Genomic DNA, 24,794 nt, shown 5'->3' with positions numbered 1-24,794 from the left:
ATCTTCCTGTGTTAAATAAGAACTTCAAACAGTCGGAATTCAACTGGCCAGAAAGATCTGGATTTATACTTACTTCAAAGCAACTCAGCTAACTCTGGCTTTGTTTCTTGAGAGGTCTCCCCATGTTTCTGCAGCTCCTCTAACGCATTAAGAACTCAGGGGTCCAGGGACCAGTCTTTCAAACTGCTCCTCTTGGATGAAGGAAAAGATGGTGTAAGCAGATAGGTTAGAGGGTCCCTGGAGAAGGAGAATCAGGCTTCACTTTCTTGACCTAAGAGAACCCCTTTTAGCCTAAGCCATTTTGTGATCTAAGCCTGGCTACAGTGCTTGCCCTTGAACAGGTCTCCATAATTAATGATCTTAAGGAAGGGAATGCAGAAACAAGGCAGGAGCAGTCAAGAATCAACAGTGCAGGCTTGGGGTAGGGTCCTGGTTCCTCAAGGGATATACATAATAATATATCTTTGAGTTGGGCAGGAACTAAGGCCCCCACCCAGGTGGAGGATGGAATGATGATGTTGACCCACCTGACTTCAATCAACTAAAGCTTGGACTCTGTCAAACTTTGCCCCAATTCTATGCTGAATTCTCCTCTGCTCAAGCCCCTTCATGAATATGCATGTACCCTTAGCTTGTAACTTCCCCAATTTTGCTTTTCTGGGAGACACTGCTTTGGGAGAGACCCCCAGTGTTCTCCTTACTTGCTGCAAGTAATAAGTCCTTCCTTCTCCTGATCTCTGGCTTGGTTGTGTCTATTGGCTCAAAACCCACCAACAGATTGTTGCCAAAATCTTGCCACTCTGTGTGATGCTGAACAGAAATACGGAGATGGAGTTATGGAGGAGAAAGAAAGAATGGCTTTATTTCTTTTTTTTTTTAACTTATTTATTTTATTTATTTATTTTTGGCCGCACTGGGTCTTCGTTGCTGCGCGCGGGCTTTTCTCTAGTTGCAGCGAGCAGGGTCTACTCTTCGTTGCGGTGCGCAGGCTTCTCACTGCAGTGGCTTCTCTTGTTGTGGAGCATGGGCTCTAGGCGAGCGGGCTTCAGTAGTTGTGGCACATGGGTTCAGTAGTTGTGGCTCATGGGCTCTAGAGCACAGGCTCGGTAGTTGTGGTGCACGGGCTTAGCTGCTCCTGGCATGTGGGATCTTCCCGGACCAGGGCTCGAACCCATGTCCCCTGCATTGGCAGGCGGATTCTTAACCACTGCACCACCAGGGAAGCCCAGAATGGCTTTATTTCTTTGCCAGGCAAAGAGGAAACACAGTAGGGTAGCACCTCAAGAACTGTGCCCCCCTCCCTGGGGAAGAGGGACAGGTTATATAGTCAGGACTCCTGGTGATAAGGACCATGTGATAAGGATCAAGGCAGTAACAGTCTTGCATTCTTCTTTCTTCTGCAAAGTTTCAAAAGGGTGGGGTTGCTGACAAGATTAGGGTGTGTGGAGGGTCTCAGGTGGTCTAATCTTGATGAGCTTCTCTGGTCCCTGTAATCTTGCCTCAGGTGGTTTCATGGCTGCTCCTTCCTTGATTAGCAACTGTTTGAATCTACCCTTTGGAACTCAGGGAAGGTCATGGAGGCTGGAGTCTTGCCTACAAGAAATGCGGGACAAAAAGGCCTCCGTACCTGGGAGCCCCACAGGGCCCTGCTCAGCATCAAGATGAACTCAGTTTTTGGGTATCAAATGTACCCAGTTTTCTAAGCAAGGTTTGCCTCCTTCACTGGGCATCCCCCACTCACACCCACATCTTAGGATGCAATTTTTTGTCTATCTGTTCGTTCCTTGGGGGAAGGGACAGTGTCACGGACTCCCTTCCCCCTTGCTGGTTCCCCAGCACCTAGTGACCACAGCTCTCTCCTTGACCAGACTCTGGGCAGGCTCCTCTAAGTCCTTTTTCTTTTCTTTGTTTTAATTTTTATTAGAGTATAGTTGATTTACAATGTTGTGTAGTTTCTGCTGTACAGCAAAGTGTATCATTTATACATATAACCACTCTTTTTTAGATTCTTTTACCATGTAAGTCAATACAGAGTATTGAGAAGAGTTCTCTGTGCTATACAGTAGGTCCTTATGAGTTATCTGTTTTATACACAGTATATGTCAATCCCAGTCTCCCAGTTTATCCCTCCCTCCACCCCACCCCCCACTCCCGCTTTCCCCCCTGGTAACCATAAGTTTGTTTTCTACATCTGTGCTACGTCCTTTTTTTTAATATTTATTTGGCTGTCCTGGGTCTTAGTTGTGGCATGCGGGATCTTTCGTTGCACCATGTGGGATCTAGTTCCCTGACCAGGGAACGAACTTGGGCCCCCTGCATTGGGAGCATGGAGTCTTACCCACTGGACCGCCAAGGAAGTCCCTGTGCTAAGTCCTTTTTCAACTTCAACTAGACCTCAACCTAGACTGTGTCCATCCATGTTAGGCCTGCACTGCCCAGTTTTAGCAAGAATCTTGTTAAGCTCAGTTTACAGAGAACCCCACCCTTAATATCTGATCAAATTTCTCAACCCGAATCATCCTCTGGGTGATATCTGATCACTGTTGCCTGCCCTCGGCTACAAACCTGTTCAGTTTGTTTAACCAGAATCCCCCCTACTCCTGATGTTTCCTCTTAGTAATTTCCTTCCACTAACCCCCTCCCTACTCCTTGGCTGTAAATCCCCACGTTTTCTTGTTGATTCAGAATCAAGGTCAAATCTATGCCGGGCTCTCTTTTTCCCAGTTGCAATAGTTCCTGAATAAAATCTGTTTTTACAGCTTTAGCTACAGTCTGGCCCTGGTTTCCTTTGATAATAGCACAGTACCTGGGGTACTGTCTTCACTCAAAAACTGCATTAATTGAATGATGGATAAGACAAATATGAATGAACAAACAAATGCATGAGTGAACCTTCAGCCCACTCTGCTCTCAGAGGGCAGGGGTAAGCAGCACAGATGAAATGACAGCCCTCAAGCGTCTCTCTCCTTACTCTGCTCTAGTACAGAATCGTTACCTCCTGCATGAATCTGACGGCCTTGTCGGGGAGGAAAAAAAATCTCTTCCTCTACTCATCTTACGTTCTCAGGCTGGGGCCCTGTACACTGGACTCATGAAAGACAAATTAACAAGAGAAAAACATAAAAATTTATTTAGTATAAGTTTTATGTGACACAGGAGAATTCATAAGGAATGAAGACCAGAAGAAGCAGTTAAGCCCAAGTATTTTTACACTAGGTTTGATGAAGACTGGGAAGTCGTGGTAAAATGTGATAGGACAAAAGGACATGAGATAAAGTTAGTAAACTGGGGGGAATTTAGCAAGGCCTGATCATTTGGATTCCTCCTGGCATCACTCCATCTGTGAAGATAAGAAGGGCACCTCTCTCATGAGGATCTCATGACCCACTTTGGGGAAGAGGGAAGATGAGAGAATCCTTTTTGCACCTGCTATATCCCAAATTCCTTCAACCCAAAATATTCAGTATGTCAAGGTGCCATATTGTGAGGTAGCATGTGTTTTACCCCATCAGCCAAACCCCTAATAACAAGGAGATGGGAACCACAATATGAAGAAGTAATTGATCTAAGAGGCTCCTCTGAGTAATGAGAAGAAAAACAAAAAATGAAGAGTAGAAAGTGCAACAGAGTAGACACCTCCCCAAAACTAATAAAGACCATTAGAAAGGTCTGAGGCCTGACACCTGGGGGAGGGTTGATATGAGCCATTGCACCTGTGTGGTTACAGATGCATGAATGAAATTTGATGACTCCAGCAGAGGACCAAGTATGCACCTTGGGCACCAGCAAAGCAGTAGCACTAAAGAGGAGAGAGAATCTCAAAGTTGGGGCTTCATTGTGAAAATTAAATTATTCTTATTTTATTGTCTTCATATATGTGCAATGTCATCGTCTCTGCAGGGTCAGGACCTCTACCACTCTACCCCTACACACACTCACAGAAACAATTTTTGCACCTCTGGGAACCTAAATAAAGAGCATGCCGAGGAACGCATGAGATGTCGCCATAGAGTAAAGAAAGACTGTTGTGAGCAACTTTGAAAACTGTCTCACTACTTCCAGTGACGCTTTGTATATCTGTGAGCACACGTGTTATTAGAGGCTGGAGCTGAGTCCTCATGTGATTAGCTCTGTGTGATTGCGTGTTTGTGTAAACGTCTGTAGAAGCATTTGTACACAAGACGTGGGTAAGTAAAGGATCCCAAATGGTGTCCTAATCAGAAATGTTGTCTCAGAAGTGAGACAGATTGAAACAATCTATAAAGGGAATAAGAAATAGAAAGGAAGTTAAGTCAGAAGAGGAAAAAGGCCAAAGTGTTACTGAAGAGGCACAAATGTCATAAATTTAAAATAGATGTTTAGCACAGTTATAACTTTGCCACTCTGCTGTGACATTTAAAAATTACCAACTCCATAATATGGTTTAAAGCAGTGTTTACCAACCTTAAATGGGTTTAGACGTTCATCACTCACATGTGAAAGAAGTTTAGGTCAAGCATAAGAAAAAACTAAAGAACATAGAGTTTCTAGTTAATAGATGTAATTTGTGATATTTTCATTAACCTAAGCTATTATAAAATAGTGCATTACATTACAGAAAAAAGCAAAATTTCAGAGAAATGATTACCAATTTATCATTCCTGGTTAATAGGAAGAAATCCACTTTCTGAAGAGAAGTAAAGAAAACCTTTCATTTTGATTGCCTTGGCCAATGTAAAAATGAAGAAATGAATGTGACATTTTAAATCTCATAGACAGGTTTAGTGTAAACTGTTACAAAGTGGAAGAGGTATACAGATCTTAGCTGATTTTCCCCTGGAACCTGTTTTCTTGAAGGTTTAGGTATTTCACAAATCTGCATTTGTGTAATGGTTTACCCTTTTTCAAAGGGCTTTTACATTTCTGATTCTTGCTGATCCCCATAACAACTTTGCACAGTGTTTGAGTATTAAGTGTGAGCTACAGAGAGGTTGTGTGGTTTATTTGAGGTGTCACAGTCTGTGACAGCCCCACTACAAGTGATACTTATTCTACAGTCATTAATGCCTCCCTAAAATTATACAAAGGGAATCCACACATCCATTCCAAGAACTGTAGAGCCATCCATTGTCTTGTGTTCTGTGAGATTTCCTGCTGGGAAGGGAACACAAAGGCTGCCATCTTGGTGGTATGGGTTCATTCTGACCAGTTGGTACCCAGGCCATGATAAACATTTTAATATCATCTGTGATTACTTGTGTAAAGGAAAAGACCCTGGATGGGGGTCAGGAAAGTTGAGTTCTCGTCCTGGTTTTTATTATTGAAAATACTGCAGCCACCGTGGCTAACACTTACTGAATGCTTACTTCAAATAATGCCAAGTGTGCCACATGGAGAATCAATTCTCACAGCCACCCTCTGTAGTAGATAAGCTCAGCTTGTACTTCACTGATAAGAAAACCTAGATCTAGAGAAATGAAACAAGTTGCCCAAGGATATGAAGCTTCCTGAGAAGCCAGGACTTGAACTTGGCAGTCAAATGCCAGAACTTGTGTTTCTGACCATTATGAGAACCTGCCATTCACTGGTTGACCAATTTAGGCAATCTCTCAGTTTCTCTGAGTTCAGTTTCCTAGATTACTTAGTAAAAAGGTTTCACTAAGTCCCTTCAAATTCCATATACATTATGGAAATTAGAGAAGAAATACTGCTGAAGTGTGATTTCTCCTTTGTTAATCAGTGTGTAAAAGTTGCTCTGAACCCAACAGATAAAACTGAAGGGCTTCACACCCCCACCTGTTTCCTCCATTGTAAACTTCGTGTATCATATTTTTTTATTTTGTACTTTAGGTATGTTCCCAGTATGTTACAGACAGAATTTTATTTTATTTCATTTTATTTTTATTACTTTTTAAAATCTGCATGCTATTTTATTTCCATTAGAAAAATATTATCTATATAAAATCTGGTCCAGTTTCTTCTCCTTTACCTCTACCATTCAAACTTAAATGCTTTAATTTTACTCAAGTAAAAGCAGAATCATGTATCTGACATGAGAACTAAATAGTTCACATCATTAAATTAATAGAGTTTAATTGAATTAGGTGGGCTCTTTCTTATTTCTCAGGAATAGTAACTTATCTTTCCTATATGCTATTTCCCTTTACTTTTATTTTTCTGAGTAACTATGTAATGTGTGTCTCTTTTCCCACATCCAGTAATATGAGTGTTATAGAAGTGTCATTTATAACATCACTAACTAGATTCATCATTAATCTTCAACTCATGTTCAATTCCCCTTATTATATGGTATTTCCATAATAACATCAGATATTTCAGTCAACCTTACACTTTCCAACAAATACTGTAAAGATTAAGAAGTTAATTTAAAAACATTATTAAAATTCCAGACTGAATAACACTGGGCCCACTTAGAGCAATGCTGTCACGAGAGGTCCTTGGACAGCTACTGCTTCAATCTCAACACGGCCTCCTTTGGTAAAAGCAGCTACCTGGTAAGCAGCTCTTGCAGGAAAACTACTCTGGAATATTGCCTGTAGATGTCATTGACAGTATTGAAGTCGTTTATGTCAGCCAGCAAAACAGTCGTTTTTACCGCATTCGTGAGGTCACCGCCTGCTGCTTTCAGAATTTCATCCATGTTTGTAAGAGCTTGTTTAGCCTCTTCTACCACCCCTCCTGGCACAAGCTGTCCACTTGCAGGATCCATGCCTAGCTGTCCTGAAATGTAAATGGTCCTGTCGACTAACACAGCCTGACTGTAGGGACCAGTGGCCGCTGGGGCTTTCGCGGTGCTGATCACCTTTCTGATCAAAGACAACATGGCTAATCCTTTTCCCTTGCCGCCCCCACCCATACGTACTCGCGTCTCACGGGTCTCTACAGACAGAATTTTAAAATGAAAATGCTATGTTAATTTTACTGGATGATTAATCTTTTTAAAAATTCTATTGTGAATCTTTTTGTGTTTGTTGTTCTTAAATTTTATTATTTTTAAACCACTTTATTGAGGCATGATTCACATATAAAAAGCTATACATACTTAACGTGCACAACTTGATGAGTTTGGAGATAAGTATACACTCATGAAACCATCATCATAATCAATGTCATAAACCTATCCATCACCTCTGGAAGTTTTCTCCTGCCCTCTTATTTATCATTATTTTTAGTACTGTTATTAGTGATATGAACACTTAACATAAGATCTATCCTCCTAGCAAGTCTTTAAGCATACAATACAGTATTGTTAACTATATTGTGAATCATTTGTAAAATAAAGAATCATCCCTTTAAAATTGCTTTTGTAAAACTCAGATTTTCATTGTGAAGTGCTTAATTAGAAGTGCTCCTATAATTCAACAGGTCTTTACACAGCTTTGTACTTTTGTTCCACTATCCTAAACACAGCTCCAAAGAGGTAGTTCAATCTGATTAACATCAGTAATTCCTTCTTTCTTCCTAAACAGATTCTTCATTGTCCTCATTCTATGGAGGGGAGGCTTCTGGTCTCCCTGATGGTTTTCATTAACACATCAGCCATTATTTTACTTCAGTGACATATTTTGTGGTGATAGCCCATCCATAGATTAAGGAAACATTGAAATCTAACACAGTCTGGTAAATAATCAGGACAAGATTAATGGTTATATTTAATGAAAGCCACCTGTTTGTTACAGCAGCTCACTTGCTTTCTTCATTTCATTTCAGATTCCAATAAATTGTAAATGCCTTGAAGCACACTAGACCCAGGCGGAGTAAACATAGGTCTCTGGGAGTCATCGCCACCTCTTTGGAAACACACCCAATATCCACATGGTCTACAGTTGGAAGAGGGAAAGCATAGTCAACTGACAGGCTGTTTGTTGACTTGACCAACAGGCCTGTCCTTTTGTGTCCCCCTGGCTTTCATGAACAGACATGTGTTTTCTTGGTGTGCAGCCATCATCACAGAATGATAGAGCTCAGACAGCTAAATTCCTGGTCTTACAGGTCATATTTTACCCTCCTCCCCAAAGTATGGTAAGTCAACCACCATAAAAATTACCTAATTAAAAAAAAAAACAATTACCTAATTGTCTAAAGTGAAATAGACAGTTCCAGCTTTGGTGACTTTTTAACTGAATGACTGGAGTAAAATACAAGTTGAAGGGAGCAAAAAAACTTGCAGTCTATCTTTTGAGGACACTCACCAGTGAGTGTGTACGCTCAAAAAGTCTAGAAGGACACAGTAAAAAAACATGAACAATGACTATCTCTGGAAGTAAGATTAAGTGATTTCCTTTTTTAAATTGTTTACTATTTTTTCAAAATGTTCTTTACAACTTTTTATTACCATCTCAATAATAAAAGAAAAATAACTTTTTGTTTTACCATTAACTGAAATTATGTCATTCCCTAATATTTTGGTGGCAAATTTACAGTTAGGACAGTGAATAAGAGATTAAAACTCATATCATTTTTATTCCCACTTTGAAACCAGGGCATACAAGATTTCTCTGAGGAATCCATTTTCTGTACAGTTATGCTAGTGATAAAATCTCATTCAGCTAAACTCTCCATCGTGGAGAGGCAAGAACACAAGAAATTCTAGTTTTAAAATAGACCCTTCTGGGACTTCCCTGGTGGTGCAGAGGTTAAGAATCCGCCTGCCAATGCCGGGGACACGGGTTTGAGCCCTGGTCCGGGAAGATCCCACATGCCGCGGAGCAACTAAGCCCCTGTGTGCCACAACTACTGAGCCTGCGCTCTAGAGCCCATGAGCCACAACTACTGAAGCCCGTGCGCCTGGAGCCCGTGTTCCGCAACAAGAGAAGCCACCGCAATGAGAAGCCCGCGCACGGCAACAAAAGAGTAGACCCCGCTCGCCGCAACTAGAGAAAGCCCGCACACATCAACGAAGACCCAACGCAGCCATAAATAAATAAATAAATTTATTTATTTTAAAAAAATAGACCCTTCTTACACAGAAAACTATTTATCTGGAAGTCATCACTTATCAAGGAACCTTAGCTAATCAGAGTATAGCCAAGTACCCTGACAATCCAAAAAGGTCTCTGAACAGTCCAAAAAAAGAGACGATAAAACATCTTGCTCAGGGCTTCCCTGGTGGCGCAGTGGTTGAGAGCCCGCCTGCCGATGCAGGAGACGTGGGTTCGTGCCCCGGCTGGGGAAGATCCCACATGCCGCGGAGCAGCTGGGCCCGTGAGCCATGGGCGCTGGGCCTGCGCGTCCGGAGCCTGTGCTGCGCAACGGGAGAGGCCACAACAGTGAGAGGCCCGCGTACCGCAAAAAAAAAAAAGAACCACCCTGGCCAAGACAAGCGGTCTTAACCCAGGCTAGAACCCCTGCGCAAGTCCAGGCAACCAATTTGGTAACAGTCGGAGGGGGCAGACTCACAATATATTCAAGTCCCATACTCCCAGGTGGGCGACCTACACACTGGAGAATAATAACGTTGCAGAGGTTCTCCCAAAGGAGTGAGAGTTCTCAATCACATGCTGGGCTTCCAAGCCTGGGGGGTCCTGCACCAGGAGCAATGAGACCCCAGAGCATCTGGCCTTGAAGGCCAGAGGGGCTTACTTTTGGGCCGACTCAGAGGGCTGTGGGAAATAGAGGCTCCACTCTTAAAGGGCGCATATAAAATCTCACACGTTCTGGGACCCAGGAGAGAAGCAGTAATTTGACAGGAGCCTGGGTCAGACCTACCTGCTGGTCTTGGAGTCTCCCGGCGAGGCAGAAGCCAATAGCAGCTGACGCTGGGGACACAGACACTGGCGGCGGCCTTCTCGGACCCCAGTGCTGGCAAGCCTGCCGTTGCGGAATCCTCCCCTCTAGCTTATTAGCTCAGGCCCAACAGCCTGCTGGTGCCAGTGCCTGGACGCCTCAGGCCAAGCAGCACCTCAGGATAGGACACGGGCCTACTCCTCAGCCGTCAGGCTGCTTTAAAACGCCCAGAGCACAGAAGAGCCCTGCCCACCAGAGGGCCCAGGACCAGCTCCGCCCGCCAGCGTTCAGGACCAGTCCCAGAATCCCCTGCGCTCGGCCCCTCCCTACGGAGCCTGCTCTAGCCTCCCACCGACCTCCCCTGCCCGAGAGGAGACGCCAGAGGTGGTAAATCCACAGCCTGCGGACCCAGCCTGCCCACCTGCAAGGTCAGACCGTGACTCACCACCAGCAGGCCACACAAGCTTCGGGACAGCCTGGACTTCGTACGCGACTGGGTCAGGAACCGGCTGCTCCCCGCAGCCACCCCGAAATCCGACACCAGCTCCGGGAGCCCTGGGCCCTGCAGCCAGACTCCACGACCCGGCTCTGCCCTCCAGTAAGCCGGCACTAACCCCAGGACCTGGCTCCACCCAAAAGCCCAGACCCACCGGTGAGGCCGCACTAGCCCTGAGGCCTCCTGGGGTCCGCCGTCAGCCGCTTCATGCCCTGGGCCTGCCGAGCAGCGGCCGGCAGCCTCCTCTCAAGGCAGGGCCCGGGGCCAACCAAGCCTACCAGACCACCCTCATGGTCAGCCCGCCGCAAAGAAGGACCCGTGCAGCCCTCTTAGGGGGACCCCTAGAGCATACGAGTCAGGTGACAAGAGGGGAGTGCGCTGTGGGGAAACATGGGACGTCTGCTACCAAAGGCCACTTCTCCAAGGTCGGGAAATGTACCTAACCTACCACATACATAAAAATACAGAGTTGGGAGTTCCCTGGCGGTCCAGTGGTTGGGACACCATGCTTTCACTGCTGAGGGCCCTGGTTGGATCCCTGGTCGGGGAACTAAGATCCTGCAAGCTGCGCAGTGCGGCCGAAAAAAAAAAAAAAAAAGAGAAAGTTAAAAAAAACAATACAAACAGCAATTTAGGCAAAATGAGGCAACAGAGGAACACCTTGCAGATGAAGGAACAAGATAAAACCCAGCAAGAAGAACTAAGTGAAGTGGAGATAGGCAATCCACCTGAGAAAGAGTTCAGGTAGTGATCATAAAGGTGATCAAAGAACTCCAGAGAAGAATGGATGCAAAGAGTGAGAGGCTAAAAGTTTTTAACAAAGAGTTAGAAAATATAAAGGACAACCAAACAGAGATGAGGAATACAATAACTGCAATGAAATATGCACCAGATGGGGCTTCCCTGGTGGCGCAGTGGTTGAGAGTCCACCTGCCTATGTATGCAGGGGACAGGGCTTCGTGACCTGGTCCGGGAAGATCCCACATGCCGCGGAGCGGCTGGGCCCGTGAGCCATGGCCACTGAACCTGCGCGTCCGGAGCCTGTGCTCTACAACGGGAGAGGCCACAACAGTGACAGGCCCGCGTACCGAAAAAAAGAAAAAAAAAAGCACCAGAGCCTGGGAACCCAGAAACACCCTGATAGGAGCCCCGGAAACAAAGTTTCAGAATGCCTTTGTTACGTTCATATTTAACTGTATTAAAATTATTATATCCTACACAAATGCGTTCAAAGGACATGGTTCCCAGAATTGTGCCGCCTGGATATGTCCACTCACAGTCCACAAAATATGAGGTGTCAAGACAGGGCTTCCTCACCTACCAGCTGTGTGACCTTGGGTAAGTTACTTAACCCCTTGAGCCTCAGATTCTTTTTTATTGAATGAGGATGGTAATGTTATAGTGGGCCTCTGTTATTTTGGTCTGAGCAGCATCCATACCTTTGGGGATTCACGTCTTCCCCAAGTCATGTGTCAGCTCATAGTAATCACTCAGTAAATGATCATTTTTATTGATTATCATTACACTAGTAGCAGTACAGAATGTACCTATGTCTCTGCAAAAGAAAGAAAATCTGTATCATGCTAAATATAGTCACTGAGACATATTCTCATCAATGCTCTCTCTATTCTGCACCATGTGGATCCTGACCTGGAGGGTCTGTGAGGGGGAAACGCCCCTTACATTGTCACGTGGTATGTCCAGAGGCCCTGCAGCAAACCAATTCCATTTTTTCTTTCTGAGCATGGAGGTGTTCTTTTTGTCCTTTGTTTTCATCAAGCATTTCAGTAACCATCTTGGAGTTCTCTCTAACTAGTAGCCCCTGTTGTGAGAGCGATTGTATCACGCTTAATGGTATGATGTCTGACCTGGGAGACTATGGGGATAATGTGGGTGGTGGTCACAGTTTAGCCAAAGTCTATATAAATTTCAATTACTACCTTTAGCTATCCCCTGCACGTACCCCTGTCCTGAGCCAGACGCCACTGCTTTCCTTTGCCATAAACTGCATGGACACAACCTATAATCTTCCTCCATCTTCTTCATTCCTTGTTTTTATTTTCATTCTTCTTTCTACAACTGCAATATTCACAATTCAAATGCCGCCTAGTGAAGCCTATGACAAGCACCGTGGGTGAGGACATCGTTTATATCAACAAGATTGGTTCTTACTCTTCCTGCTCATGCAAAAGTCAGAGTTGAAAACACAGGCACGAAGTACATACCTGAGTCATTTTTAAGCCCTCTACACCTAGGATTCAGCATTTTTAAAAATCACTAATGTTTCTTTCCCTTTTTTTTTTTTTTTCAAAAGAGCATTTTCTGCTTTTTTATGTGAAAAGAGCTTCGTTAACTGTAGGCCCACATAAGTGCAATGGACAGAACACTTCAGGATGAACAGAAAAGCTCATTTATAGGATGCTTCTACTTTCCCAAATAGATTTCATTTTCCAATTGTCTCATCCACTGCTGTCTTACTCTAAAGCAGCTAATTTCTGTAATGGTTCTGTTGCCATGGACTAAAAAAAAAGTGTTAAAATGTAGCAGAAGCCCTATGTTTAGGGGAGCCAGCTGGTGTCAAATGTTGTAGTTGCAGCCAACCTCTCCTCTTCTCCCAGGAGTCCCCTTTGGGCAGCAAAGGGACACTGAGTTTACCTGGCAGTCACTACTGTGTGGGAAAGGACATATTTTCCACCTGAGAGAAATCAAATCACAACTGCTAGAGGTGACTCTGAACACAGTTATTCTACAAATTTCCAGAAACTACGTGCACAGCAGTTGGGCTTCTGGTGCATTTTTACTTTTTCAATGTACCATAAATTATATCTATAAAACATTGAACAGAAATCTCCTTGGTCAAAATAGCCATGGTTTTGTGCATTCCAAAAATAATTTCTTTTGGTCAGGATTTTAAAGGTAAATGATATGGTCTCCAGGCAGGACGAGAATCCTCGCTTGCCGTTTCCCGGGCATGGGGCCTTGGGCAAGTCACTTAAGATTTCTGTACCTTAGTTTCCACATATGTAAAAAGGTGTCATTAACAGTGTCTAACTCACATGCTTGTTGGGATTGTATAAGTGAGATAAATATAGTGCCTGATACAGAGCAGCAAGTATAAATTTTTTAAAAATCACCTTTTAAAAAACTTTTTAAGGAGAAGTAAGATCTTGCAGTTATTCTATATTATTGACAATAGCAGCAAGATAGCTAAGCCTATTTATTATGAGTCTTAGCTACTATTTTTACTGTTAGTATTATTAGTCTCATTTTATTTCTACACATTTTCCATGTGTTCCAGAGCTCCCTTTCCCAAATAGTCAGCATCCATGACCTCATTTGCTGTTTTGCCTAAAAATTTTCATTCCTTTTTTTTTTAATTAAGGGTACTTTAATTAATTTATTTATTTATTTTTGGCTGTGTTGGGTCTTCGTTTCTGTGCAAGTGCTTTCTCTAGTTTTGGCAAGCGGGGGTCACTCTTCATCGCGGTGCACAGGCCTCTCACTGTCGTGGTCTCTCTTGTTGCGGAGCACAGGCTCCAGACGCGTAGGCTCAGTAGTTGTGGCTCACAGGCCTAGTTGCTCCGCGGCACGTGAGATCTTCCCAGACCAGGGCTCGAACCCGTGTCCCCTGTATTAGCAGGCAGATTCTCAACCACTGCGCCACCAGGGAAGCCCCATTCCCTCTTTTTTTACCCTTTTGTGTTTTTTTTTATAAATTTATTTTGTTTATTTATTTATTTTTGGCTGCGTTGGGTCTTCATTGTTGCGCGTGGGCTTTCTCTAGTTGCAGCGAGCGGGGGCTACTCTTGGTTGCGGTGCGCGGGCTTCTCATTGCGGTGGCTTCTCTTGTTGCGGAGCACGGGCTCTAGGCGCGCGGGCTTCAGTAGTTGTGGCTCGCGGGCTCTAGAGCACAGGCTCAGTAGTTGTTGTGCACGGGCCTACTTGCTCCGCGGCATGTGGGATCTTACCAGACCAGGGCTCAAACCCGTGTTCGCTGCATTGGCAGGCGGATTCTTAATCACTGCGCCACCAGGGAAGTCCGCTTGCAGTAATATCTTAATATTTTCAAATAATTCTCATATAGCATGTCTTCATGCACCTGTATAAATTAGGGCATTTATGTATATGCATAACCACAATATTATCAGCTATACAAACAAAATTAATGTCATCTAATACCCAGACCAAAATCAAATATCCTGATTTGGCTCAAAAATGGCATTTTATAGTTGGTTTGCTCAAACCAGGGTCCAAACAAGGTCTACACCTTCTATGTAATTGTTGTATTTCTTAAGACATAACAATGTACTTGAGGCATGATACTATCTCTTAAGTCTTTGTTTTTTTGTTTGCTTTTTTTTTTGCGGTATGCGGGTGGGTGGAGCACAGGCTTATGGGCCCAGCCTCTACCCCAGCATGTGAGATCTTTCCCGGACCGGGGCATGAACCCGCGAACCCTGCATCAGCAGGCGGACTCTCAACCACTGTGCCACCAGGGAAGCCCTCTCTCTTAAGTCTTTTTAATCAATAATATAAGACCTTAATTCTCCTTAAAGACCTATTATGAAGTTTAAAAGCAGGTGATTCTTTTTCTCTTTTTATTACTAAGCATTGAAATGAATTCTTATTTGGATTATGCTCCTCAAGCACAAAAAGAAAAAGAAAAAGAAAAGGGAGGTGGGGCCGGGTTGGAGATGAAAGCCAGAGGAAGGGCATCTTCTCACTTCTGTTTTCTCTTCATTGTTTTTGTAGCCTTTCATCCTTTTGTTATTTCTTACCCGGATACTTTGTTTTTTTCCCGTTTTCAATTATGTTAGGAATGATCAAGCTCATTACCAAGGATAAAATGTAAAACCCTATCACCCACCTAACTAAAAAACAAGGGATTGTTTTACTGGACAGCCTTTACTTTACTTCCTGAGAAGTTAGTCAGCAACACCATTATGTATCTTCTATGTCCTTGCTGTCACCTTGCATCATCGTGGAAGCCAAGAAAGATACAGAAAACGAAGTCCTGACATCTGGGCAAAGATGGAAGAATTGAACCTTTGCATTTATGTCTATTCTCTCCTAAAACCATGCTAAAATGACAGTATAGGGATTTTTAATCCAATAAAAGTAGTGTTTTATTGGTAAAAAAAAAAAGGGCAAAATATAAACATGAGTGCTTTAAATCTACTTTAAAATCTACTTTAAATGAAATTTAAGTCTACTTTAAAATGAAATTTAAGCCAGACGTATCCAGAACCCCAGCAATCACCAGATCCGGAAGCCAGTCCCAGCCCTGCCCCTCTCTGGCTGTGAGATACTAAGCTAGTCTTTTCCCCTGTCAGGGCCACGACTTCAGCTTGTGGCGGGGGGTGGGGGGCAAGTCCCATATATGATCTCCCACATCCCTTCCAGTTTTGAGAGTGTTTGCTTCTGGTCCCAGTCTTAAAAATCTTAGGCAAAATCAAATGAAATCCTATCTCAGAACCTACTGAACCAATAGATGTAACCCAGTTCACCCAGAGAGTTTAAATCAATACACCAACCCCCCAAAAAAGAAAGGAGAGAAAACAAAGCATGAAAACTGTGAAAGCCGGAAAGCAGATTATTAAGTGACAAATGATTTAGCACCCTGAAAAAACTTAATCCTAAACTGACAGTGAAGAAAGTCAAGAAACAACTGGATTTATGGCCGAGAAGCCCCAAAAGGCTTGGGAATTGGTGGCATCAGACACTGCTAGAAATGGAGCTGAAATGGAGGCAGGGGTGAGGCAGGGAAGGAGAATAAACGAGAGACTTGAAAGTCTGTCTGAGAAGCAATTAGAGCTTCCTTTCCCTTGCCAGCTATAAACAATCAAGCTACTGCCTCATGCCCACAAACGGGGAAAAGGCAAGGGGCTTGGAACTGGGGAACACCAAGGAATAATTGAAAGCAAAGGAAAATGGAGGGTTTCATTAGCATATGCATACTGGATGCTGAGACGCCACCTTTCTTTCTCCTGGGCTTGCAGAACATTGACAATCAGCACCTCCTTCAAGCAGTATTTGACAGTCTTCTCTATAGAATGTGACCAGTCCAAGAGCAAACATCTACGTGGAGGTTTACCACTGAACAGCCAGCCTAATGTGAAGTGCAGTCCATGTGTAGGTACCACACACAGATTTTTACCCATCCATGCTTAAGTGGGAGCTGACACTCAAGTATCAACAGGTATCCAAGGAAACCCTCTAATATGAAAGACACTGTACAGTTAGAGGGAACGGTCCAGAGGACCACCCTCACTTCTGACGTCAACTGTAAATTTGGAGGTCCCCAAGACCACCCTTAGGCTTTTCTTTAATTCGCTAGAAGGACTCACAGAACATGCTGAAAGCTGTTTTACGCACAGTTATGGTCTACTGCAACGAAAGGATACAGATTAAAATCAGCCAAGAGAGGAAGTGCATAGGGCAGGGTCCAAACACAGAGTTTTCTAGTTGTCCTCTCCCCATGGCATCCAGGAATGATGTGTGGCAATGAGCAGACTATTGCCAACCGGGGAAGCTCACCCTGTCAGTCCAGAGTTTTGACATGACCCAAAGCACCCACTCTAAATCATGCTGTTGGCGTGGCTCAAAGCCCCCAGGCAAACAAAAACAATCCTATCAGCCTGACATTCCAAGAGTTAAGAGATTACCTCCCAGAAGCCTAAGGCAAAGGCCAGAACATTTTTAGAGCAAAATTAAATTCTTTACTATACAGGCCACTCCTTGGTTTTTTTGCCAAGGCTTTTTTTACAGCAAAACAATGAGTACCTAGCATTCCCATGATAACATGTCCCTGTACAGACCCTTTGCATTCTATTATGAAATTCTTCTGGGCACGGCCCTCCCCCATTAGAATGTTTTTTTGTTTTGTTTGGGTTTTGTTTTTTTTTTAATTTTTTTGTCACACAGCATGCAGGATCCAGTTCCCCAACCAGGGATTGAACCTGTGCACCCTGCAGTGGAAGGGCGGAGTCTTAACCACTGGACAGCCAGGGTTAAACCCAGAATGTTTCTTCAACATCACCCAAGACATTTGGGGTATTTCAGGTTTCAAGATTATTTTATATCCTGCGGTCATAGAGGCAGTTTCAATTAAAGTCTGAGAGTAAGCTAGTAATCTCTCAAATGGGAATTTTATGGTCCAAAATCCCAGTGGTCACTGCTGGGTGGTGATCACTGGCTTTTACCATAAGCCTCAGTCTGTGCTTCACACAGGGCTATTGTATAGAGAATTTGTCTGAGCCAGCACTCAAGCTTCTAACAGGGCATTAATTAAAGTAATAAACTTTTTGTCCACCAGATGTTCTATATTCTTTCAAATTAACAACCTGTGTGGGCTTGGGCAATCTTGTTGGTTTCCACTGAGCATGTCAAATCAATATTGGCTGAAGGGCAGATTTACATGACTTTTGTTTTACAATACTAAATAGGAGACATGTTCCTCAGCCAGACACAATATTTATCCCCATAGTACATTCAGGTAAAGGAGACACAAACATTCCAATTTTCTGGAAACTGTTCAGTCATTCCAGCTTTCATCCAAATTTTTACCTTGATCCTATCAACCACTGCATTCCTTCATCCTCCCAATCTCAGTGTAGCCCTGTTAGGACTTTACCAACAGATTTTGGAATCACAGTGCTTTGGGCTCCCATGTCCAGGAATCCTAGGAAAGTCTCTTCTCCACCCTCTGACCATTCTACCCACTCACGTGCACATGACTTTGAGTCTTCAGACAGGGGTCAGGCCAAGAGACCCAGGCCCCCCTGTCAATCCTTATCTTGATTATCAACGTGGGGGTTTGGAGATCAGATTTCTGTTTGTCATCTTTGTCTTCTGGCTTTTTAAATTTCTCAAAACTAGGATATATAGAGCAGACTTGTTTAGAACCCTTCAGAGTTGGGGGACCTTCAGGGATTCTCATCAACCCACCCAAGTTCCAAGAGTGCTGCAGTAAGACCTTTGTTTTGACCATATCAATTCCACTTTATTCGTCCCATTTCTTTTTGTTGTTGTTGTTAATTTATTTATTTTTGGCTGTGTTGGGTCTTCATTGCTGTGCATGGGCTTTCTCTAGTTGTGGCAAGCGGGGGCTACTCTTTGTTGCGGTACACGGGCTTTTCTCATTGCGGTGACTTCTCGTTGCGGAGCACGGGCTCTAGGCGCATGGGCTTCAGTACTTGTGGCACACAGGCTCAGTAGTTGTGGCTTGCAGGCTCTAGAGTGCAGGCTCAGTAGTTGTGGCACATGTGCTTAGTTGCTCCATGGCATGTGTGATCTTCCTGGACCCAGGCTCGAACCCATGTCCCCTGCAATGGCAGGCGGATTCTTAACCACGGGACCACCAGGGAAGTCCCTACTCATCCCATTTCTTAATCACCATTTAAAGAGTTCTATCCTGCTGGGGTAAGTTCTTTTTTTTTTTTTTTTTTTTTAATATTTATTTGGCTGTGCCAGGTCTTAGTGGTGGCATGCAGGAACTTTGATGCTGCATGCGGGATCTTTACTTGTGGCATGTAAACTCTTAGTTGCAGCATGCATGTGGGCTCTAGTTCCCTGACCAGAGATTGAACCTGGGCCCCCTGCACTGGGAGTGGGGAATCTTAGCCACTGGACCACCGGGGAAGTCCCCTGGGATGACTTCTTTAACTCTCCCTTCTCTCTTTCCCTGTTCTCTTATGTATCACTCTAACCTTCTTCACTATCTGTTATTTCAACATAACTTTTCGCTTTGGTAATGACCCAGAGGCTAGCAGCTGTAGCTCAGAGTCCAAGCTTGGTCCCGTGTCAGGATCTGCCCTAACATTCTCCTTTAACTTCATTTTAGCTGTTTCAGAGAATAATAACCAAGGGATTGTATAGTTAGCTTGTTTCTTGTTATTTTGCATTTCTATATGCATCCAGTGAGCCAGCTCCTTGGAGTTGGATTCATCATTTCTAAATTCCATTGTTAACTTTTACCTCCAGTTAACTGATGGCAGTAGAATTGCAGTTCCATACCATGGATGACCCTGTAGCCATCCAGGAATCAAAGGTTCATCATCCCACACCCTCTCATCCTTCCTCGTCCCAAACCATAGCTTTCAGTTCTGTGAGTCCTTTTAGTGAGTAATCAGACCTAAGGGTGGTCTCGTGAACCCTTGAATTTTTGCAATTGGTATCAGAAGTGAGGGTGGTCTTGTGTACTATTCCCTCTAACTTGACAGACACCAAAGCAACAAACAGAAAATAGCAACTTGGGGGCTTCCCTGGTGGCGCAGTGGTTGAGAGTCCGCCCGCCGATGCAGGGGACACGGGTTCGTGCCCCGGTCCGGGAAGATCCCACATGCCACGGAGCAGCTAGGCCCGTGAGCCATGGCCGCTGAGCCTGTGCGTCCGGAGCCTGTGCTCTGCAACGGGAGAGGCCACAACAGTGAGAGGCCTGCGTACCACAAAAAAAAAAAAGAAAGAAAGAAAATAGCAACTTGGAGGAAAAAGAAACTATGTAGGAAGAAAGTTTTAAAAAACAAAACAAATAAAAATCCTCAGAGAGATAAGATTGAGGAAATTTCTCAGAAAGATGATCAAAATCTGTAGAAGGGTGATAGAAGAGAAAGAGGTGGATTCCCAAGCAATTATACAATTGTTTGCTAAAAGTATGCTAAAGAAATACTTTGTGATACACAAACATTTGCTTGAGCATTTTAAAGGAGAATTTTAAGAGAACAGATGGAACCCACAAGTAGAAAAATGATCAAATGGGGGAGAAAATCCAACAACAGAAGGATTGGCTAAATTGTGAAGTAGTCCATGACCACTGAAAAATATTATGATCATTAAAAATTGACATGAAGACCCTCCTTTTCTTGGCGGGGATCGGGCGTGCGGTCCCGGTCCGCGTAATGTACGGAGGTAGAGGGAAAGGGCTCCGGCCCCCTCGGCGTCATGTCTTTGGTACCGGCGGCTTCTATTCTGCGGGTTCTACCCTCAAGCGCCGGGACACAGGGCAAAAAAAACAAAACAAACAAACAAACAAAAAAATTGACATGAAAATATGTGAAATCGTATTTACTTAAAAATTTAAGTAAAATTTTCAGGTTACAGGATAGTATGTTAAATATGATTATATTGTTATAAAATATATTTTATCTATGGCTATTCACATTGAGTCTTTTTTTTTTTTTTTTCCGGTACACGGGCCTCTCACTGTTGTGGCCTCTCCCTTTGCGGAGCACAGGCTCCGGATACGCAGGCCCAGCGGCCATGGCTCACGGGCCCAGCCGCTCCACGGCATGTGGGATCTTCCTGGACCGGGGCACGAACCCGCATCCCCTGTATCAGCAGGTGGACTCTCAACCACTGCGCCACCAGGGAAGCCCACATTGAGTCATTTTTTAAAGACAAAGGATAAAGAGCAAAGAATTAACATCAGTGTTTATCTTCAGATAGTAAGAACGCAAGTGATTTTTTTGTTTGTTTTTCTATATTTTCCAAATTTCCTATGCTAAGCCCCTTACTTTTATAAATAGGAGTAAAAAAGTGTTCCTTTAAAAGGCATGGTACTTGGAAGAGCTTATTCCTTTCTTCAACTGTCATCTGGAGCAAGTGACCCACATTCGGGTTGCCAGTGCCCCTGCCTCACAGCTCTTCTAACCACCTTTCTCACATGTCCTAACTTCTCATCCTATCAGCTGTCATCTCATCTCCTTCAACAACTGATTTCCTCCTTTAATCCCATATATAAACAAGTTAAAGCCCTTTAAAGGGACCCTGACATAGTTCTCAGTTTCACTCAATGCTTCACAAATAATAGGAATGAGGGAATTCCTTGGTGGTCCAACACTTTCACCGTGGGGGGACCACAGTCCAATCCCTGGTCAGGGAACTAAGATCCCGCAAGCCATGCAGTACAGGCAAAAACCAACAACAACAACAAAACAAATAATGGGAACAAAATAAACACTTATTGAGGGCTTCCCTGGTGGCGCAGTGGTTGAGAATCTGCCTGCCAGTGCAGGGGACGCAGGTTCGAGCCCTGGTCTGGGAGGATCCCTCATGCCACGGAGCGACTGGGCCTGTGAGCCACAACTACTGAGCCCGTGTGTCTGGAGCCTGTGCTCCACAACAAGAGAGGCTGCAATAGTGAGAGGCCCGTGCACTGCAATGAAGAGTGGCCCCCACTTGCCACAACTAGAGAGAGCCCTTGCACGGAAACGAAGACCCAACACAGCCAAAAATTAATTAATTATTAAAAAAGCAGGCTTCCTTGGTGGCGCAGTGGTTGAGAGTCCGCCTGCCGATGCAGGGGACACGGGTTCGTGCCCCGGGGGAAGATCCCACATGCCGCGGAGCGGCTGGGCCCGTGAGCCATGGCTGCTGAGCCTGCGCGTCGGGAGCCTGTGCTTCGCAATGGGAGAGGCCACAGCAGTGAGAGTCCCGCGTACCGCAAAAAATAAATAAATAAAAATTTAAAAAGCAAGTTTTGTTAAATGAATAATGAACCCTGTTTAAAAAAAAAAAAAAAAACACTTAAGAAGTCGTTGTTAGAGAAGAGGGAGATGTGGTAGTGGGAGGACTAGAGAGCTGCAGAAAGTCTTCACAGAGGTTGGAAGACCTGAGCTGGGCCTTGAAGAATGGCTAAAATTTGGGTGGCTCAAAGGGAGAGCAACCAGGCATGCCAGGAAGAGTGAAGAGCATGGGAGAAGAGATGGACTTGGCTACATAAGTTCAGGAGACATACATTAAACTTGCCTGGTTGGAGTGCAAGTTGTGGGTTGGAAAGCAATAGAGTAAGTTTGGAGAGGTCGAGGCTGGATGAAGAAGCGTGAGGGTCAAGCCCAGCCTACATGCTATGGTCCTCAAACTTTGGCAGACTTTTTACACACCTTACTGGACCCGAGTCTCAGAGTTTCTGTCTCAGTAGATCTGGGGTAGGACCTGAGATGTTACAGTTCTAATGTGTTCCTAGGTCATGCTGGTTGCACATTAGAACCACCTAAAAAGCTTTTCAAAAAGCCAAAGCCAGGGCCCTACCCTTTAGAGATCCTAATGTAATCGGCTTGAAGTACCTGAGCCCTGTTGTTTTTTTTAAATAACCCAGGTGATTAAAATATGCAACCAGGGTTTTTAATCTTTCTAATTACTGGCATAAGCAATAAGGAGCTCTTCGTGGTTTCTGAAGGAGAGGATGTTAACATTTATTAGTTACACAAATAATAAATAATGTCAAAAAATGAGAAAGAAAAAAATCTGAATTATGTAAAATCCCAGTACAAAGAGCAACACTTGTTAATGATTTAAATAAAATTACCAGATCTTTCCCATGCAAAATATACGTAAAGATATATATTTACAAAGATGGTATCATATTTACTAATTGCTTTCTTTATTTAACAATACACTGTGAACAACTTCCACAACAGTAAATATAAGTATAAATCATAATTTATGATGGCTGCATGGTACTCTATGAGAAGGATGTCCTGTGGTTTGTTTAACCCATCAGTAGAGCATGTTTTAAGATTGTGGAAGGTGGGCCATACCATACCAGGTCAGAGACAAAGCCCAGGACTCGGGTTCTACTCTTGGCTTTCCCATTTGCTGAGTGAACTTAGATAAATCAAAATCTATGTATGGGGGGCTTCCCTGGTGGCGCAGTGGTGGTTGGGAGTCTGCCTGCCGATGCCCCGGTCCGGGAGGATCCCGCGTGCCGCGGAGCGGCTGGGCCCATGGGCCGTGGCCGCTGGGCCTGCGCGTCCGGACGGGAGAGGCCGCGGCAGTGGGGGGCCCGCGTACCGAAAAACAAAAAAGAAAAAAAATCTGTGTATGACGTTGAAAAGTCCTCAACTAGGGTATTATTGGTAAGAAACCCAGTTTGAATAAAGAAACCCTAGGACTTGTTGATGGTTAAATGTGACAGAGAAAAAATATTTTAAATATGTAAATTGATAGTAGACAAGGAAACAACTTTTTTTTTTAAAGAAAAGCCCAAGACAGAAATTAGCATACTTTCAAAAGCAGAGAGGCTCAAGATAGCCTTCTATAAATCATAACCATTCTTTCTTGAAGCACTAGTTGATGTCTTGCCTAATCTATGAAGCCTGCTGTGATTTTTACTCTGTGATTTCCTTTTACACTTACAGTCTAACACATGGCTTAGCCCTTAATCATAGAGTCTTTTATCCTTCCTCAGTTATGTGTCTTGGCACCTCAACTAAGCTATAAACTCCTTGAGTGTAGAGATGGCCCCTCCACTACCACACCTAATACTTTCTTTTTGGGCTATGGTGCCTAATGTAGTGCAGGATTCACAATAAGTATCTATTAGGAACATTTGTTGATCTTCAGTTTTGCAATTCAGTAATCTGATCAGCAGACCACTCTAGTTACCAATGCATATTTTCTGTCCCCATAGACAAGTCTCTAGGAATCCTTAAATTTACACAAGTATGTCAACGATAGCCACTTCAATTTAGACAGTCTCTAAATAATCTAGCATTTGAGGTTTTCCCCACCTTCCATTGGCTCTAGAAATCTAAGCTCCCCAAAGCCCCCCTTTTTATCCTATTTTACACCAAATGACAGCTGCAGTGACTTCCAGAGTTCAAATCAGTACACATATCATACTACCATGGAAATCCGCAGTTCAGCATATTTGGTGAGCTCATTACACAATAAAACTTGATGTCAGAGATTAAAGTCTATTTCCCAGTAGATAAAAATTGGTTTGACAATATGCAAACCAACAGTTTGTTCAATATGATATATATGGCAAATTTTGCTTCTGAAGTCAAAACGTTTTCATTTTTATTAATATTTGGTTATAAAGGCAACAAATTCACAATTCTGTTTTTTGCCTGAAAATAATACAGAGAGGTAGTGAGTGGTTTTTCTTTCTTATAGTTTATATTAACTAACTTAAAACTCCTAAATATGAAATCTGTCAACTTGCCCAGAGTCTAATAATATTCTCAATATTGGCAATTTTTCCAACATAATTCTTTACAGAAAGGAAAAAGAAATCCAGTTGTAATCTTTTCTTTCTTTCTCTCTTCCTCCCTTCCTTCCTTCCTTCCTTTCTTTCTTCTTTCTCTTCTTTTCAATTAACATTTAGTGCCCACTATGTGCCCCCCCTGAACCAGGCACTACACAAACAGTAGTGAACATAACATAGTCATAGCTCTGGTCATGGAGACAGATATAAACCAGAGATTGTAAACTGGCAGCTTTCAGAGGTATCATGACCCACAAATGAATTTTGTTTGGTCCACACCATGTCTTTTTTCAACTGCATTATTTACCTACCTTTTAAGGCCGGGACATTTCCCACAAAAAGTCAGAGTTCTGGGTTATATGAAAAATTGGAAAATCCAGTCTCATTGAGCCCCTTGCTCCCTCAAAAGAACAACTAGCAGATCCAAGCAGGAACTGCCCTGGTTGGATACATGGAGTTCTTCGCAGCCCTCACACAATCTCCCTCAGCACTGTTTGCAAATGCTATGTTAACAGTCACAGAAATAATAAATGCACAGTTACCAATAGCAGCGAATGCTCTAAAGGGAAAATACAGAGCTTTATT

At 43.5% G+C, this 24,794-nt stretch overlaps 1 non-coding gene and 1 pseudogene across 1 annotated transcript; one reads left to right on the top strand and one right to left on the bottom strand.

The window, feature by feature from the left end:
- Positions 1-5,998: 5,998 nt before the first annotated feature.
- On the bottom strand, positions 5,999-6,893 carry LOC111177951 (2-iminobutanoate/2-iminopropanoate deaminase pseudogene; annotated as a pseudogene).
- Positions 6,894-20,072: 13,179 nt separating this feature from the next.
- LOC115802852 (small nucleolar RNA SNORA57) lies at positions 20,073-20,221 on the top strand. Its single transcript, XR_004023400.1, has one exon. It is a non-coding gene; the product is annotated as a small nucleolar RNA SNORA57 (small nucleolar RNA).
- The last annotated feature ends 4,573 nt before the right edge of the window (positions 20,222-24,794 follow it).

This window comes from Delphinapterus leucas, chromosome 2 (genome assembly GCF_059928025.1).
Source record: "Delphinapterus leucas isolate spDelLeu-1000000601 "Yukka" chromosome 2, BTC_Dleu_Yukka2, whole genome shotgun sequence".
Lineage (NCBI taxonomy): Eukaryota > Metazoa > Chordata > Mammalia > Artiodactyla > Monodontidae > Delphinapterus > Delphinapterus leucas.
Note: the sequence above shows the minus strand (reverse complement) of the source record. Positions and strands in the feature narration are given on the sequence as shown.